Genomic DNA, 7094 nt, shown 5'->3' with positions numbered 1-7094 from the left:
CGCGAACATGTACATTGCCCATTGCCCACTCACACTCACCGTGGATATGCCACCGCTGCTATACTGCTATGGCCACGGTACTCTACCACACTCGTGCGCGCGCAAGTTGCGACTTTGCGAGTCGTGAATGTCGCGATAATTGATAATATCTATATACATACATCTTATAATATTACGATTCGCGAACTGTATGGTACGGAAAAGTTGTTACTCATATTAACTCCGAGTCTTATTCACTATCGTGTATGTATGTACATCTATATCTATACTAATGACTATTATTATCTTTTGCGTTTGTTGCCCACTTTTCACATGAGCGCTCGAAAAATAACAAAAAAAGAGAAGAGCGTCCATGAGAAAGTATACGATTAACACAGTTCAAGGGGTCATGAGTTATTGGCAGTCGGGGCCCTCAGATTTTTTCTAATCGTTCTTGCTGCATGGGTATCGAATCGATGAAACCGACTTAGGATAATGCTTTTAGATCTAAGATGAAAAAATATATATAAGAAGAAATAAACGATTGATAAATACGAATTGTAAAGAGTTATCGATTAACGTTCCTGCGCGACCGGGGAGATATACATGTAAAGTATCAATATAAATGTGAAATGAATAAAGAAAGTGTACATACCCACAGTAAGTCAGTACTCAGTACTTTGTAATAAAAAAAAAAGGTACACTCACCCGTACCTTGGTTCACAAACCGCGAAGTTTGAATTTTTGAAGTAATTTATCGTATTAAAACACAAGGAACAACCATAACAATAAAATAAAAATATAACGATAAACAACTATTATAATAACAACTATTGAACAATGTTAAAATCATATTTCATATTTATTTGTCATAAAAAAATTTAAGACTTCAAACTTCGCGGTTTGCGAATCAAGGTACGGTGAGTGTACATATTTTCAATAAATGTATTTTTTTCCTTTACTTGAAAACTTCGTTTGATTTTAACGGACTTTTCTATACGCTAGGTAAATATCTATTTTCAAGTCAATTGGCCAAATGTTGCAATAGTTAATTGGGTACGAAAGGTCAAAAAATTATCTGTGAGCAATGTACACGGTTCGTAAGAATCAATTTGTCTATACATAAACATAAATTAATTGTTACTTATAACAAATTATATCTGAATATTGCAAGAAGAGGTATGAATAAAATCGAAAAATACATCTACAAGCGATGCTCTTGGCAGTACTAAATAGCGTAAACGAGCGTATAAATATTATATACAGAAGGCCGGTACATGTGAAAAAAAATTTTAGGTTACTGTAAAATATACAACTAAATATTGTATCACTCAAATTTTGTTGGTGTATATAATATATATATATATATATATATATATATATATATATATATATATATATATATATATATATACACACATATATATATATGAATATTTTTTACGCAATAATAAATTGCTGTGACGATTGTGACGAATGCATTCATTATACGCTGGCGCACTGAGGAGGTATTTATTTTTCCAATATTGCATATTGCAGATTGCAGCGCAGCTCAATTCAACCGTTTAGATTTTTTACTGCCTATATATACTTACCAGCTGACTTATGTATCAATGTCAATAACAACTCTCTCAGATCTCTCCGTTTATTCACGATTTATTAACTCTATTTCATTAATGTGTTGGTGTAGTCGGGTGTAGTTGTTGAGTAAAAGCTTTATTATACATAGTAACTTGTAATAAATGCGGGGGAAGGAAATCTATGAGAATCAGAGAGTGTTGTGGTGTGCTCATAGATCAAGGTCGATAGTTTTAATCAGCTTCTTTCGTAAGTAGAGGACGTCATTCAGTAGTACATGAAACACAACGTTTGAGACGAGCGAGTATCCGCGCTTCTATAAGTGTACAAGATACGAGAGCACAGAAAATCTATATAGATTATATATATATACCCTGCTATAAAAGGTTGAATCAAGTCGATTCAAAAAAACTTCAATCAGCACAAAATGTTTTAAGTAAAAACAACGTATGTTTCTGAAAAGGAACTGAACAAAATAATACAAAAATAATTTTGCATTTTGTTTAATACAATTGTAGCGAAAAATCATTAACCTGTGTACATGCATAAATCAGTCTATACATTTCACATAATAAGATCAGGGCACTCCTTAAGCGGCACATAACTATTATTGTACATGTATAGTTCTTTTTTTTTTTTACATGTTCTCTGATTTAATTTTTTTTCAATAGCTGAAAATGCCCCGAGTAAACTTGCCAGACAGTTTTTTTTTTTTTTTTTTTTTTTTTAAGGCTTTGAAATATGTACAATAATTTATTGAAATTTCACACCTAATTTAAATCGATGTCACGTGATCATGACGTAGGAACTTCTGAATTATGTGGGATCGTTCGTTATATAATGATGCAGACCCGAACAGAAATTGAGTTCAGGCACTGAACAGGTCCTGGACAGGTGCCTGAGCTGCCTGCGTAGGACCTGCTCAGGCATTAATGGAATTTTATCCAACGATGTGCACATGACCTGCTCAGGCTCCTGCACAGGCAGCCTCAGCTCAGGCAACCTGGACAAATATAATCTAGTCCTGAACTGACTTTTACACAGTTAAATAGTAAGGTGATGTTACATAAAAAAATGTTTTTAAACAGAGAAGTTGATTTCAGTAAAGTTTTATGGGAAACAGGTAAGCTGGGAATGTGATATTGCAATATTTTTTAAAGTTTATCCATGTGGCTATTTGCAATAAAACACTCTCTTTTCCATTTCCGAAGTTGTACATACAAATCACGAATATATCAATATATCACGAATATATAAATCGAATATCGCTCTGAATTTCTTGCTTATCAAACTGTACAGCTGAGTTTTCACTAATATTATCTGTAAGTTTAGCTTTTTTTCATTATTTCCGTTAAATCCGTTTGGTTTTCTTTTTTCCGAAAAAAAGGTTAAGACTATACTGTAGTAGCAGACAGTTGATGTCAGTTCAGGCAAGAGCACCGGACCTGTAGACCTGTACAAGAACTGTGCACAGCCTGAACTCACATATGCAGAAAATGCCTATCTTGCCTGTGAAGGACCTGCACAGGCAGTCAGGCAAGCTACGGCACATTTCTAGATCTTTGAAGTCGAATAAACTGTACTATAGAAAGCAGACACCAGCTGTGTCGTCTGCTTGTTTATCTGGATGATTTGATACGAGGTATTTAAATAAGGTTATACGTACAACTGTCAACTAACAAATGATTGGAAAATGAACGAAAAAGAAGTTAATTCTAATTCTAACTGGTACAAGTACTGTTTTGTGCTAGGATGTACAAATACTACAGCGAAGAATCAATCAAAGATTTTGTTTAGTCGTCTCAAACAACCCGTTAAAAAAAATTGAGAAAAATTAGTCACTGTTTGAGGATCACTTTGATGTATGTATGCAAGCACAAGTATTTTGAAAGAATTTTTTGATTTTCTGAGTATCCATAGTTATAGAAAAATTTAACCTTTTCTAACAACTTAGTTGCAAAATCATTTACAATACTTCATGTTATAGTAAATTTGTATAAACTTAAATTAATCCAAGATGCCAAAATACGACAAAACCTTTGAGTTTTTACGCAACGCATTTCCATGCTTCCATAACGCTCGCTGAAACGCTAAGTGTCAACAACTCTCAACAACAAACATTTGAGAGCATTACTATCTAATACATAAGTTACTTGTAACTTATAGATAATCTTACTAATATATAAAGCAAAGTCGCTAAAACCGTTGTAATCGCTAACCGCGAAAACTACTGAACCGATTTTGCTGAAATTTTGCACACTGATTCATGATACTTCCTAGATGGTTTGAGTATAGTTTTTGTCTTAAAAAATTTAATAACAATAGCAATAAATGAGCTCAAAGTTTTGCAAAAATACGCCAGCTTTTCACTTTAGTTCAGTAAAATCCGCTAGGTGGCGTCGACATAAAATCGAAGCTACCTGCAACATAATGAAATAAGTGTGGTTATAATAGGCCGGAGCGTATCGTTAGTTCTATAGTCGAGCTTCGGCAAATCATCAAGCTGTTCAGAGAATGCTGCTGATAGTCCTGCAGCTGCGTATCCCGGTTACGGACGACACTCTTCTCTAAGGGGGAAGGGACCAAAGTGTCCCTTCACCCTGAATCTCGACGAGTGCGATCAAAGAAAAATAAATTAATTCCAACCGATGCCGTCTCTGCCTGAATACCAGGAGACATATCTAGCCAGAGCACAATCTGCACCAACTCTTTAGAGTTGTGTGGCAGTCCCACCATCCCATCTGGTGTAGTTAAAGAATTTGTGGCTACAAATGTAAGCAAGGAAAAACAGCTCTGATGGGCACAGGAAACCACAACGGCTACCTTCTTGGTAGTCGCGTCCCCAACGCGCTTACCCACATGTTCCCGTCTAAAGATGAGGAATTGAGCAGTTGGTTATCCGGGGAACGACCCGAGACGAGATATTCTTTGGTCAGCGGCGTACCTCCCTCCATCACAGTCTCCGTACATCGAGACTCCCAGGGTAAGAATCAAGCAACCCGTAGCCAGCTCTTCATCATCAGGAATAATAATAAAGAATAGCTTGGAAGTTTCACCACTGGCGCTTTTTAGGGCCATTATAAGTATTTACGTTCCCTACATAACCATCAATTTCATCGGTTCTTTTTAGGGGCCACCTTAGTGTAAACTACCTTGCCAACAAATACATTTTTATTACCATTTCCGGAAGCGATTCGTCAACTAAAAGACTATATTAACTAAAGACGGGCACTATTAAACCAAGTCAGCTATTCACTGGCAGACGTCACCTGCGGAGTTGTTCTTCGCAAGGCTGGGAAACCCGGTGACCGACGACTCTATATTACCCTCTCGACTCTAAGCATTCAACCAGGAATCACTGATCCTTACCAAGGTCTGCGCTGGGCAAACCTATAACAGCTATAAAGGAAAAAAAAACTTGAGCCAACGGGACAGCCTCCACTGGACAAGTATCACTAACCAATCTCCCCATCTAAGATCACCAAAACAACTAAATCTGCAAAATAAAAAAGGTGCTTTAGACACCAACGTCTTTGACGTTATACCTGGAGACGTTGGGAAAGAGCACTACAACTAGCCCCAAAGCTTCGGACTTTGTAATTTTTCTCCCAATCAGTCTGGGTCTTCAACAGTAAGCCAGAGAAGATCACCCTGAGATATCCAGGCAGTCACAATTGCTGTTAACTGCAGTCAAAAAAGAGTTAACTTAAGAAGCTCACCGGTCTTTTTTAGGGCCATCGGACGTCGAACTACTTTGCCAACAAATGTATTAAAATTAACAAAGTTGACTGAAAATAGCCTTTAGGGGTCATAAAAGTCGTAAGCATACCAATAGTCGCAAAAGGGTATATTGGAAAGAAAACCTCAAATGTATCTAATGAATACAATTTGAGGCGTCAAGAAACTGACGCAGAAAATTTATCGAGATTGAAACAGCAGCGTCAAAATCGTCAACTTAAGAGTCCATTACGTGAGAGATCAGCTTTTCATTGTACCCTCACAGCAATCTCTGAAATCTTTAAAGATCCTACTTCAGATTTTTTAATGAGTAGAAAATGTATTTGTGTTTTTGTGGCAATAAAAATGTTGGGTTTAAGGTCCAGGACTTTGTTGCTCTGGTAATAAAATTGTGAGATATGAGAAAAAACAATTTTTTTTTAATATAAATTTTTTGGGGGTTTTAAATCTTAACAGATTTAAAAAATAGCCCTTTTCGTGAATTACACAGAAGAAACCAAATCAACAACTTCTTATAGCCATCGATTATTTTATGGCATAAAGAACGCACAGTACTTTTCAGCATAATTATTTTTTTGAATTTGTACACCTTATTATTTGACCAAATAAACTATATGGATTCCGAAAAAATATGTTTTTAATAAGAAGATTTTTGTTCTGAGATGTATCGGGAATATGTGTAAAATTTTCTAACTAAAAATGTTTCACATTACGTGTCAACACACTACGGTGTTTTATTTAGTAAGTCTCGGGCGAAGCCGAGACGGGGGGCTGCTAGTAATGTATATACATGATATATAGCACATTAGTACTGGACATATCTATAGATACTATTCACTGTATAGGTGCTACCTGTGCGTTACTCTGTCCCAAAAATAACAACTACAGCCACGTGTATATTATAAGTATGTATGTATTTATACGTATTTATGAAGATCCAAAGAGAGACTGTACATGAGAGACTTGCACTTGCAGGTTCAGATCAGATCGCCATAAGCCCGTGCGAGTGCAAGAGAGATGCAAGAATATATGTTCTCTCTCTCGCACTCACACGGGCTTCTGGTGATCTGACCTGAACCTGCAAGTGCAAGTCTCCCATGTACAAGCTCCCTGAATAGTTCATTTTTTGTGTAATAATTTTTTTAGTCTGCGAAATCGAAAACAAAAGCAAAAAAAAGCTAAAAAGGTGTCGATTTAAAAAAATTGATTTTTGAAGTAACGAAAATTCAAAATTTTTTATATTATTTCTTAAAACTTTTATACATATTAACCTTATAACTGTATTTTATAAGAAAAAATTATCTCTCCAAACTGTAAAATAAAATTTTTTATTCAAACAAACTATTATAAAAAACAAGTTTTAATTTTTTATTTTTATGATATTTAGTTTACATAAAACTAGATTGTAAATTATTATAATGTATAAGTTACCAGTGTCATTTACAATAACGTAATAAGTGGTAAATAATAATACAGAATATGTTACTCCTCGAATAAATTGATCAACCTTAAAACATACTGTATTATTTTTAATATATTTTAAACCAACACGATTCATAAACGTGCATACATACAAACGCATTCAATAATATACATATATACATCTATATACGTATGCACACATGCGCGTTACATACGTTTTATTGTACCATGTACCGATCGATGTTAGTTAAACGAATCGAAGTTAGTTATCTGTAACCCATTGTTCACGAAGTTACATAGCAAAATGACTAGTGTTAAAATCGCCATTAAAAATGTCAATTTTTCAACATTATTAACTTGGACATTTTTTAACATCA

Source organism: Copidosoma floridanum, unplaced genomic scaffold, assembly GCF_036245765.1.
Source record: "Copidosoma floridanum isolate Cflo_tuat_1 unplaced genomic scaffold, Cflo_Japanese_pri ptg000040l, whole genome shotgun sequence".
NCBI classification, from domain to species: domain Eukaryota; kingdom Metazoa; phylum Arthropoda; class Insecta; order Hymenoptera; family Encyrtidae; genus Copidosoma; species Copidosoma floridanum.
The sequence above is the reverse complement of the archived record's forward strand: the minus strand, read 5'-3'. Positions refer to the sequence as shown.